This window comes from Paramormyrops kingsleyae, chromosome 4, assembly GCF_048594095.1.
Source record: "Paramormyrops kingsleyae isolate MSU_618 chromosome 4, PKINGS_0.4, whole genome shotgun sequence".
Taxonomy (NCBI): domain Eukaryota; kingdom Metazoa; phylum Chordata; class Actinopteri; order Osteoglossiformes; family Mormyridae; genus Paramormyrops; species Paramormyrops kingsleyae.
Genome location: NC_132800.1, coordinates 43995486 through 44007857, shown reverse-complemented (window position 1 = coordinate 44007857; position 12372 = coordinate 43995486). Strand labels below are relative to the sequence as shown.

Here is a 12372-nt window from a genome sequence, read left to right as displayed (position 1 = left end):
GGTAGAGACAAATATGTAGTTTTTATTTAATTCCTGTAAAGACTTGATTATCTACAAGTCTGGGTAATCAATCTTGCCAACCTGGAATAGTTAATGTCATTAAGTTAAATTTCCAAAAATAAAATAATAAATCCTGCAATTTACGGATGGTGGGTGTTTTCTGTTCTGTGCTCAGCATTTCAGGAATAAACAAACCCGTCACTTAATTGTTGCCCAGACAGTATCCTGTGCATCTTCTCCTCTTTTTTGGTCTCGCTTCTTGGGTAATTTGATCTCCATCCGAGAACTCATCAGGTTTTCCCTGTAAAGAAAAAGCTTTACTTTCTAAATCAACTAAAGATAATTAAACATTCAGAGTCAGAAAATAAAACAGATATACAGACATACAAAATTGTTGTGTGTGCTTGGAAGGGAGCGTGGAGGTGTATTTGCATGTGTGTTCATCTGTGTGGGGGAAGTGTGTGAACACGTATGCGTGTGTTGGGTGCGTGTGAATTTCTCCATGGAATGTACTTGATAGCGGAGGGGTGGGGGGGCCCAACCACACCCCACAAAAACCAGAGGCTGGCGGAGACAGGCCCAGGAGACCCAAGGCGTCCACAGCCCCCCAAGAGCACGGAAGAGCAAAAGCCCCACGTTCCCACGACAGCCGGGTCCCCACCCCAGCAGGAGGAGGAGGGAGGACCCAGGCGCAGCCCCCGCAGCCAAAAGGGCACGAGCCCCAGAGAACCAGAGGCAACAGGCAGCCGACCCCGCGAGGGGGACGGCCGCTCCCGCACGGGCCAAGGCCAGGGCCCAAGAGAGCCCCACCCGTGCCGGAGAGGCCCGAGCCCCCCCCCACTCCACCACCCAGGGAGTAGGGCCAGCAACCATGCCAAGGTGGCAGCCGCGCCAGACCCAGGCCCACACTGCCCACACAGACACCTCGCAGACACACCTCTCAGCCATACACATAGACCATACACCCACTCACACAACATACACAGACACATACACAGAGACAAAAAGACATAAGCCCATCCACTCCGGACCACCCTCCGCCATGCGGGGGAACGGACAGCACCCCCAGCGCCAGCCCCAACCCCAGGGCGCTGCCAGCCGGACGACTACCCGAGTGCCCCCCCACCATCGCGGGCAGGGAGCAGGGGTGTAGGAAGACCCACCCACTCTCCTCCCCCACGCACCTGTGTGAGAGGTGGAGTGTTGGATGCATGTGTTGGTGATTGTGAGTGTATGTGGTGTAAGGGATGAGTATGACTGTTGAGAAACTTAAGATGGATTTAAAATTGACGGGGGAAGCGCGGAGGAGCGCTGCTTGCAAACAGCTCTCCTCCCCATCACCCCCCCCCCACCCCGCCAAGACCCTCAATGTATTAAAATTGAGGGGCGGGCAGCAGTGAAGAGGTGAGTGAGACAACCTCAGCGGCCTCACCCACCAACCTCTGAGTAGTGCCCCTACCCCCCAAGGCCCTGTGTGTATACTGATATGTGATGACTAAAGTGCAATTAAAACAAGGGGAGGCAGAGGGCCACTCAGCACAGCGAGTAAGGCCATGTGGATGGCCCCCTCACCGCAGCGTGCACGGCACATTCCCACCCCGAGATCACGAATCCTACATGTGTGCGTGGCATGTTATGTGAGTGAGGGGGGAGATTATTACCCCGGAGGGAGCACAGGCCACCCCCACGCAGGAAGACACCCACCGAGGAAACGGCCAGGCCCAGGACACCAGAGCCCCAGACCCCCCACCCAAGCCCGCACCGAAGAGGCCAACCACCCATCCCAGGGCCAGCCCCTGCCACCACCGGCACCCCAGACCCGACGCCCCATGACCGCCAGGCAGCACCCGCCCAAGCCCCCCCCACCACCACCAGCCAGGGCAGACACCCAGACACCACAGGACAGCAGCCACAGACCCCCCAGCTCCAAGAAGCCACTAGCCGCCCACAGCCCGGGAGCCCAACCCCGCCACCCGCCAGAACCCCGAGGAGACGAGACCACAGCCAACCACCCCCGCTACGTAATGGAATTGGCCAGAATGGACCAGAGAGAATCCAATTTGCCCAATTGATTTTTTTGGAGGGAATCAGACATTCTATCCAGACTTGTGGTCTAGAATTAAATTTCTATACTGAGTAACACATAAATTATTTTTTGATTTCCAGTTCATGAAGATAGTTTTCTTTGCAATGCCTAAGGCAGTAAGGATCATGCGCACTTTATTTTCTTCCATATCTAATATACTTGCATCACCTAAAATGCACAATGTAGGTGAGGTTGGGATATAGCAATTAAACCAAATTGATAGATCCTCACATATGCTTTGCCAGAACTTCTGAACTGGGGTGCAGTACCATATGGCATGCATGTAGTTCTCCACAAAGTCACCTGAGCAGTGGGTGCATAGGTTTGAGTGGATAAGGCCCATTTGGAACATCTTTTGTCCTGTATAATGAGTTCTATGCAGAGTTTTGTATTGTATAAGCTGTAAGTTCGGGTTTTTAGTCATTTTGAAGGTGTTTAAATATATTTCTTTCCAAAAGGTTTGATCTGAATCGATGGATAGATCTTTCTCCCATTTTGAGATTGGAAGGGAAATTGAGTCATCCATTTTTGACAATAATTTGGGGCTAGAAAGATTAAAAAATTCTAGCAGCCATGGAGGTATTTCTAAGTTAAACTGTTTAAGATTGAACCTTGCCTGAATAATGGACTTCAGTTGCTGGTACTCAAGAAATTTACTGTTGCTAATTCCGTATTTTGAGACTAGTTCGTCGAATTAAATAAATTTCCTGTTTTGAATAACATGTTCAAGATTTCTAATCCCTTTATCATGCCATAAGGGAAAGTTCAATGTTATCTTTTTTTGGCAAATATCTGGATTGTTCCAAATGGGTGTTAGTTTGCAGGGGATAAGTGGAGACCTAGTAATGTTTTAAAATTCCCACCAGGCTATTAATGAGGTGTTAATACTAAGGCTCTTAAAACATTTATACCGCTTAATAGTAGGACTTATAAAAGGCAAATCAGACAATTTTACTTCTCTGCAGATTGCTTGTTCTAAGTCCAGCCATGGACTATCTACCAGGCTTGATTTGATCCAATTTAATATATACTGCAGTCTGTTGGCTAAGAAGTAGTGATAGAAACTTGGTAGTTCTAGACCACCATTACCTTTGGCTTTTTGCAGAGTTTTCAAGCTTATTCGTGATGGTTTGTCCTTCCATAAAAATGACGAGATGCTTGAGTCTAGTGATTTAAACCAAGCCATAGAGGGTTTATTAGGGATCATTGAGAACAAGTAATTGATTTTAGGCAGGACCACCATATTTATGGTGGCAATTCTACCCATGAGTGATATAGGTAGAGATTTCATCGCATGAGATCATCTTCTACCTTTTTTAATACTGGAATATGATTCATCTGTACTAGATCTGAGAGCCTGGTGGAAAAATTTATGCCTAAGTATCTAAGGTTACCTGACTGTAAAGGAGTAGTAGTTGTGTTTTGGAAACTACAATTCAAAGGCAAAACTGTTGATTTGCTCCAGTTGACAGAGTAGTCTGATATAGATGAGAACTTATCTATAAGTGATATTGTCTTCAGAAGAGAGGTTGATGAATTCCTAAGAAAAGTAATACGTCATCTGGATAAAGGCTTATCTTATGGTCTGTTTTTTCTGTTTGAATTCCTTTAATATCTACATTTTGTCTAATTGCTGCTGCTAGTGGCTCAATGAAGATAACAAAAACCCTGCCTGGTGCCCCTCTGCACACGGAAGCTTTGGGAAATGAATTTGTTTGTCCTAACACATGCATTTGGGGAGCAGTGTAGTGTTTTAATCCAGCTTATGAAGGATGACCCAAATCCAAATTTGTGTAGAACTGCAAATAGAAATTTCCAATTGACTCTGTCAAATGCTTTCTCCGCATCTAGAGAGATAACTGTGGTATTCTAATTTGTTAATGGAGCAGTAGTCTATAACATTTATTAATCTATGTGTATTATTGGCTGCGTGTCTACCCTTGATAAAACCTGTTTGGTCGGGATGTATAAGGAATGTCGTGACTTTTTCTAATCTTTTGGCAAGAACTTTGCAAATTATTTCAAGATCTACATTTATCAATGAGATTGGGCGATAGCTGGATGTTAGTGTTTGGTCTTTACCAGGTTTTAGAAGCAGGCTAATGTTGGCAGAGTTCATGTTTGAAGATAGCGTGTGATCGTTCTGAATTTGAGTAAACATTCTGATAAAATACCTTGTAGAATTCTGCTGGGAAACCATTAGGACCTGGAGCTTTATTATTTTGTAGAAATTGTATGGCTTCATTGAATTCAGATATTGATAGAGTAGAGTCTAGAACCCTAATTTGTTCATCATTTAGTTTTGGCAGATTTATATTGCTAAGAAAATTGTTGATGTCATCATCAGATGGATTATTCTGTGATGAGTATAAAGCTTTATAAAATTCTTTAAAAGATTTATTAATTTGTTCGGGATCATGAGTTACATTCCCGGTCGAGTCTTTAATAGAACAGATTGTTGTTTTTTTTATTGAGTTTTAACTGAGTAGCAAGGAATTTCCCAGATTTATTGCCTTGTTCAAAGTTTTCCAAACACAATCTGTTTGCCAGAAATTGTGTCTTATCATCATTTAATTCATTAAATTCCAATTTTAGTTTTCTCAGGTTGCGGCGATGAAGCATACGCTGTTTCTAGTGATTTAATCTTCTGTTCTAATTCTGCAACATATGTTTTTTCTTTATTTTTTTATGTGTACAGTAAGATATTATTTTTCCTCTCATTACTGCCTTTCCTGCTTCCCAGAGAATACATGGTGAGACTTCTGGTGAGTCATTGTTATTCAAATATGTTGCCCACTCATTTTTTAAATAATTAATAAAATCTTATTCTTTAAGTAAGGATGTGTTGAATCTCCAGTTCCTACTTGGTGGTGTGACTCTTTCCTTTGCCAGCAAGAGAGACAACGGTGCGTGATCACTGAAAACGATGGAGTGTATCTGGGTTTCTGTGATATTCCTCATCATGGAGCTGCTAATTAGAAAGTAATCTAAGCGAGAGTGTGAGTAGTGTACTGGTGAGAAAAAGGTGTAATCCCTGGAAGTGGGATGATGTGACCGCCAGGCATCGCAAAGACCAAAATCATTCATGTATTGTCTAAGAGTATCTGCAGACTGCCAGTTCCTTTGACTCACTGCCGTGCTAAGCCTGTCAATTTCTGGGTTCAATACCAAGTTGAAGTCTCCTCCCATTATAAGTGTGGAGTCCGAGTGAACAGAAAGTGAAGTGAAGAAAGCATGAAAAGAGGAGGGGTCATCAACATTTGGTCCATAAACACTAGCAATGCAGAAATCCATATTTTGAATAGATAAATTAAGTATTATAAATCTACCTTCTGTATCTCTTATAATATTGTTAACAGTGAAGTTTATACTTTTATTAATCAATAGGGTTACGCCTCTGTTTTGAGTTGTAGCAGGCTGAGTACATGTGAGGGTACTGTGGGAAGGTATGTATGTGCTCAGATGTTTTAGCCATATGAGTCTCTTGAAGAAGGACAATGTCTGCCTGCAGAGCTCCTAACCGATTTGCAATTTTTATCCTCTTTTTCCTGGAACCAATTCCACGTACATTCCATGTGACAAATTTAAGTGTGGTCATGTTTATATTAACTGTTAAGTTGTTTGATGTTCGCTAAAGGTGTGTGTGTGTGTGTGTGTATTGTGTATGACCTGTATGTTTGTATCTGTCCTACAGTATGTGTCTGTGTCTGAGATGGACATGTATATATCTGTGTTGTATGTTTGTGTGTGTGTGTTGGTACTGAGTATACATGGTGTCAGTATTAATGCTGTGTATTGAGCAAATGGCAACATTTGAAATAATAGAAACATAACAGAAAAAGAAGAGAAAAGATGTCTAAAGAGATTTACGTGAACTAAAACAGTGCAGGTCCCAAAGAAGTGGTCTGAAGGCCACAGAAAGCCCTGTCAGTGACAGTACCTGATCGTGTCGGCTGGTCCTGCTTCCCCTCTGCTATCAGTCAGAGCTCTTCCTCAGCAGTGCTGAAACAGTTAAGAGTGACGTCATTCACAGAATGCACAGTAGCCCGTAGTGTCAGGAAACAAAATCGCACATATCATGAGGCACATTTCAGGTTTTGTACATTAAAACATGCCGAATTCAGGAATGTAAACCAAAAAATTCTACGAGTTAGGGAACACCCCCTTTTTTGAGTCCAAACTTTGGGAACCTAAAAATTTTTGACAACTTTTATTAAAACGCACAAAACCTGCAGACAAGCATGCAAAACTGAATGTCCAGGACAAACAAAAGAATGTCACAGCAGAGAAAGTCTGTTCCTGTATGTTTTGCTGTATTTCAATAATCAAAAGGTGCACAAAACCTTTCTTTGTGTCAAAAGACGGCATGAAATCCCTTGATTTGACCACTGCTCTTATGTAGCCATTTCTCGCATCAATTCCATAAATAGCACTCGCCGCCTCAGTCACCATTCTTATGCAATGTTCTACACCCTGAGAATGGCATGGTATGTCCACACAATATGGCTGCTGGACAATTTTCTTCAGCTCTTCATCAGAGAGTACTTTTGTAAGTGGCGGTTCAAGTGTGCATTGATCCAAAGGAGGAAGTAAGTCCCGCAGCGTTCCAGCACTGTCTTTAATTTGTGGTGGTCGAAATTCCCAGATATGGTGTCGAGATGACATAGGAGCTGCGCGAATCGTCATTATGATATCAACAGCTATTTTTCTGTTTGACTTATCTTCATCTGCCAACGTAGCCAAAAGCACATTTTCTTGGTGAGCCCAATAGGAATTATGTTGAATGACGGGCCATGTTGTTTTTCGGTTGTCTGGTGTGAGATGTTTTTGCATCTGAATTTGTTTCAACAGGTGATTCGGACCATCTGTGCATTTTGGGTGCCACTTGATTTGGAACCACATAGGTCCGTAGTTGTTGACAATAAACTGTGTCAAAAAAAGGAGCTCGCTGGTAGGTTGAACCGTTCCTACATATAGTCGACATATTCTACTTGCAGTCGTTAGCCATCTTGCCATTGACATAGCTCCGGGTTTCTCACGAAGCAGATCATCACTGATGACGCCTGTTCTGATTGCTGTTATGATGTTATACAGATAAGCTTGGTCTCGACTGAGATCATTGTGAGCAATTAATGGAAGCGGCTCACCATCAGAGATACTCTTGAAGTCGGCTTTTGTCAATGTCTCGCATGTCGTCAAGGCTTTGCCTATCGGTCCTTTCCACTGAGTTGGTCCTTCGGTGGGACCAATCAGTTTCTTGCACAAGTGTCGCAGTGGAAGCTCATTCAAGTGCATGCAGCACACAATCCACTGCACCGGACGTTCGAGTCGGCATTCCAGCAAATGGATTGCTCCACCTCGTGGGCCAGTGTTAACTGCAGTGCTGTCGGCTCCCACTGCCAAGATCTTGTCCTCAAGACGCATTTCCTTGACGGCTGCATGTAGCCCATCCGCAATGGCTGAACCAGTTCCTGTCTCCAGAGTTATGTGATGCAGATACACAGTTCCAGGCTCCCCAACCAGCACATAATGATCTTCGACTTTTACATGCATTTTTAAAACGGGCAAAAATGATCTCAAACCGAATGAGCTCCATAGTCAAACGAAAACATGTTCGAAATGCTCTTATATACAGACACAGATATGCATGCACACATACATACACACAAACACACATGCACGCACACACACAAACACATATATACAGCAACATAAACAAGCTGTCTTCCCAACAAAATTTTAGAAGTTGGGTATGATTTAGTCGCCTTTTTCGCACAATTTAATACAATTACGTATACATATTTCCGTATTTTTTTTACAGTTAGATACAGAAAAATGGCTGTAAATGCAGCACACACAGTACCGGACATCGTGCCCCCCCACTTCTGCAGACAATTGACTGTCTGACCATTAAGCGATGCACAAATTGCAATACCGCTGGGCAGGGGCGATTCTAGGTTCAGAGCTTTGGGGGTGCTGAGCACCCAGAGAGCTGCCCAGCAAGGCAAGATACACTTTACTCGTCACAATGAGACTTTTTCCCTGCCTCTCAGTGTACTTTCAATCAAAAGGCAAATAACCAAACCACGTGTACATTTAATAAAATATATGACTATTATTCTTGATTGACAGATCATGATCTTCTACTTTTACCTGAATGCCCGTCCTTTTTTTGAAAAAACTTCCTTATATCCATTATGAACCTGGCCGTCTTTCTGTGCAAAATACACACACACACACACACACACACACACACACACACACACACACACCAGAAGTTATAAAGTTAATGGGCATCCAGTCAGTTAGCTACCTTAGGTTTAATATTCGGAACATGAAAAAATAACCAGCTTCTCTCGTTCCATTTCAAAGAGGACTGGTAAAACGGTTGGCAATTTAAGTTTTTAGATTTAGGCCATATAAATTTCAATGGGAGCAACAGGACGGTCAAAATGTTGCTGATTGTAGGGCGGATTGTAGGGTAGCAAACATCATCAGAAAACGTGTTTTCAACACTGCAGTTTACCTGTGAGGGTAACAGGGCTGTCAAGTTTTGAAGACAGGCAAGAGTGACATTCCACAGGATGCCTCTTCATTGGTTGTTGTGTTGTATTCTACCCAGATACAAGAGTACTATTTTCTGATTGGCTACTGTGTAGACCCTTTCTTTTTTTTTGATTGCCTGGTAAGTGACAGGCTCTTGGGGCAAATCTTGTCCGACTTCAACGTCATAAAAGAGGCGTGTTTCATCCAGTTGCCATCCGACTTGGAGAGAAATAATCGAATGTATCATAATGTTACTCAGCTCAGAATTTCCGAGTTCCGAGAGAAAAACGAACGCACCATTAGACTCCAGCGGAGACACGTTTGTTTTATAGTGAGGCGCTACTGTGCCGCGGTCTGGGGAAAAATTGGGCTCTGCGGCATATTAGCCTACAAATTATTTTTCCGCGTGAGAAATACAATGTGTGGCGGGAGTGCGTGACAAAAGAATGAAAAGAGTGACTGTCACTCTCAATGCGTGACACTTGAGAGCCCTGGGGTAATGTTTTTCAGCTAATAGGAGACATGGTCTGACTCCTACTACCTAACTATATAAAGAAAGAGTTACTGAAGGTTAAATGCAGCTAACATGTCCTGTTTTAAGCCAAGTACTCACACCACCGCTCCAATGCGTCTCAGCCACCATTGCTGGAGCCAGTCAGAGTAGCGGAGAGTGAAGCTGGAACGAACCATTTTTCGGGGCTGGGGGGGGGGGGTATCTATACTAGTTATTAAAATATTACATCTGAATGATTTTTCATATTTTAATACTGTCTCACATAAACAGCATGAACTGTCAAAAAAAAGTTAGAAATCTTTGGGGGTGCTTTTATTCATTTTGGGGGTGCCAAAAATGGGCTAAAACCAAAAATGGGCTAAAATCGCCCCTGCCGCTGGGCAATTTGTCACTAATTTTCACACTTTCCCACACTAAAAAAGGGGGTGTTACACTTGTCAGAAAATTGATTGCTATACATTTTTTTAATTACAGTTGTGGGTTGTACAAAACATGAAATGTGCCTAAAGATCGCTCACTTCACTGCGGGCTAGTGCACAGGGTGCTCTACCAGCCCTGCTGATAAGGGCTGCTGCTCTCACACTGTCTCACTGCACCTTGCATGCTGGACACACTTGTGTTAGAAAAAGACTGGCTGCAGGTTTGAGGTTTTAAAACAGGAAACACAATAAACGATGGTTAGACACAGCTGATGCCTGAATATTTATAAATGACTAATATTTAGTGTAAGGATTAACACCAAGGCAGCTGATCCTGTATGTAACTTTGGCACTTTACCTGCTCAGCAGTCCTGGAGGTGTGAGGTACTGAGACCCACTGGCCTTTAGCTAAGGAAGAAAGTCAGAGTTACACTGTATCACAGTGTATTAACACACAGCCGACAGGAAGTGTATAGTGTCTGTACCTGACAAACTGCACATCTGCTATGGCCCAGTCTGGGGCTGAATGAGACGCAAAAAGACCAAACAGACAGGGAACACAAAACACAGTGACATCAGACATGTCTGACCTTTGTTATAAACATAGCAGACCAGGAAGATGAGACAGAGCAGAAGGATGAAACAAATCAGGATAAAACAATGCAGGTGATCTGGGTTCAGGGTCGTGCACTGGCCTCCAGGATGGTCTGTAAACAGAGTATAAACATCATCACTGTTAGGGTGATAAGCAGTGATCTCTGTTATAAACATGCATTACCTGTAGTTCACATCAAAACCATTATTTTGCGAAACAATATATTATGCATACATATATAAATTCCATATTGCCATCAATGTAATCTTAATATTTGTTGTATAAGTAATTCTGATGTATTAAAGTCACACACAATCCACAGTCACCTTAATCTAAATCACTCGCCATTAAATTACCTTTGAATTTCAGCTTTGTACAGTTTACAAGCTTTGCATCTATACTTTTGAAGCAGCAGTAGATCAGCATATCTGCCTCAGTGATGTTTATCAGCTGCAGACTCTGTGTGTTAGAGCCATTAACATGAAACAGCCTCCCTGTATAGTTCTGTCCAATATTAACAAGGTATATATTTTTTCCAGCTCCAACTTTCAGGTCCACGACTGGTATGGGGTCTGACTGCAGGGAAATCCAAGAAACATCTGTCGTAATAGGGATCCCACATGGCAGAGTGGCTTCTCCTCCAGGCTGGACCTCTATCACCGCTGCCTGGGTCACCAGAGCAGCACTGCAACCTGGAGACACAGAAACAGAGTAAATATGATATTAATAAAGGCTGAATTAAGCTATGAAGTGTTGTGTTGATGATTCTGCATTAAGATCCTGTGGTGTATCAGACACCATGTCTTACAGGTTACATTTTGTACTGAACTCATGCTGACTGAGGAAACACATCCCTGCATCCTTTTGTATGCAGCCTGATAACCACGGTTCACACAACCAAGGTTCCAAAAAGCAAAACTCACTGTATAATACGTCACATCACTGCCGTTTTTAATATGTTGGTGCAGGATCCAGTTACTTCAAACCACAATATGCTAGAGTGAAATTCAGATATAACAATAATTCTGAAATGACAATTAATAAATTAATATTATTTATAACTAATATACTTCATTTTTTGTCATATTCCAACCCTCTAATGTCCATCATTTGACAATTTAGTGTATTTCTTATTATAGTAAGAAATATACAAGACTAATTATTATATTAAGAGTCAAAAGCAATCAGGTGGTTTCCTTAGCCGACAGGAGCAGCCTGAACTCCGACATGCCACACCTCTGCACTGTCTGCACACACAGCTTCAGTCCACAAGGGAGAGCTCACTATCACAGATACTAATGAAAAGAGAAGTTAAAATCAGACAGAGAGCTCTCTCAGACACTGATAAATGTATCTTCTTCCTATTACCATTCTCCTTCTTAAATTCCCACTATTGCCATCTATTTTGAGGTTTAACTGCAGCTAGAGGACAGGAGGCATTTTTGTAGTGTTTGAATCAAAATGAATTTGAACAATTGGGGGTAAATCCAAGGAAAATCAAAGCATTGCTTATCAGACCATGTCAGTAAGGTACAGTGCTCCTGATTTATGGCTCATATCTGCTGTTGGTGCTCAAGGGTCCAAGGCAAAGCCCAAACCCCCAGCTGCAGGAGTGCTGACCCTGTGCTGTGACCCTCAAGCTATGGAGAGCAAGATGAGGAAGCCAGAGAGAAGTGTTCTAATGTACTTGCACCAATGGTGAATAAACAGTTATTATTATTGTTTCTTTGCACATGTGGGTCAGTTCAGGACCATGACCAGTTCACAGTGAAATCTGATATTGGTTGGTTTTAAAAATACTGTGAACAGACAAAACAGAAAAATTGGATGTCTGCTGAAAATCCGAATAATTGTCATGTAAATTTACAGTAAAATACTGGCAGCAGAGTTGCCAATAGTTTGTTAATATTACAGTTCATCTACTGTAGTCTGCTTTGCAGAATGTTATTGTTATAATACCACACTGAAAAAAATAACCTGTAGGATTTGCTGAAAATAATTACAGCAACGTTTTTGCACACACCTATTTTGGGTAAATTAATATTTTTTAAGAGTAAAATAAACTAGAGCTTTCACGAATACTCTATTAAACTCGATTACTAAAAAGCATCAATCAAAATTTTCCTTCTCGATTACTTGGAAATATGGCGGAAGGAAGACACACTTAGCCTATGAGGGTCCAAAAAAATTAATTCACATTAAAAGTGAATGA

At 42.4% G+C, this 12372-nt stretch overlaps 2 long non-coding RNA genes across 3 annotated transcripts in view; both read right to left on the bottom strand.

The window, feature by feature from the left end:
* The window catches only part of LOC111843493 (uncharacterized), a 58882-nt gene extending 48583 nt beyond the window's left edge, over nt 1-10299 (bottom strand). Inside the window, exon 1 of the long non-coding RNA XR_011990107.1 lies at nt 10156-10299. This is a non-coding gene — a long non-coding RNA (uncharacterized lncRNA). The remainder of the gene's footprint in view (nt 1-10155) is intronic.
* Nucleotides 22-9946, bottom strand: LOC140589064 (uncharacterized). Of its 2 annotated transcripts, none has more exons than XR_011990257.1 (3): nt 9924-9946; nt 6027-6088; nt 22-301 (listed from the first exon to the last, which is right to left on the bottom strand). It is a non-coding gene; the product is annotated as an uncharacterized lncRNA (long non-coding RNA). The 2 variants fall into 2 exon arrangements; XR_011990258.1 differs by lacking the exon at nt 9924-9946 and adding an exon at nt 9246-9283.
* Nucleotides 10300-12372: the final 2073 nt, after the last annotated feature.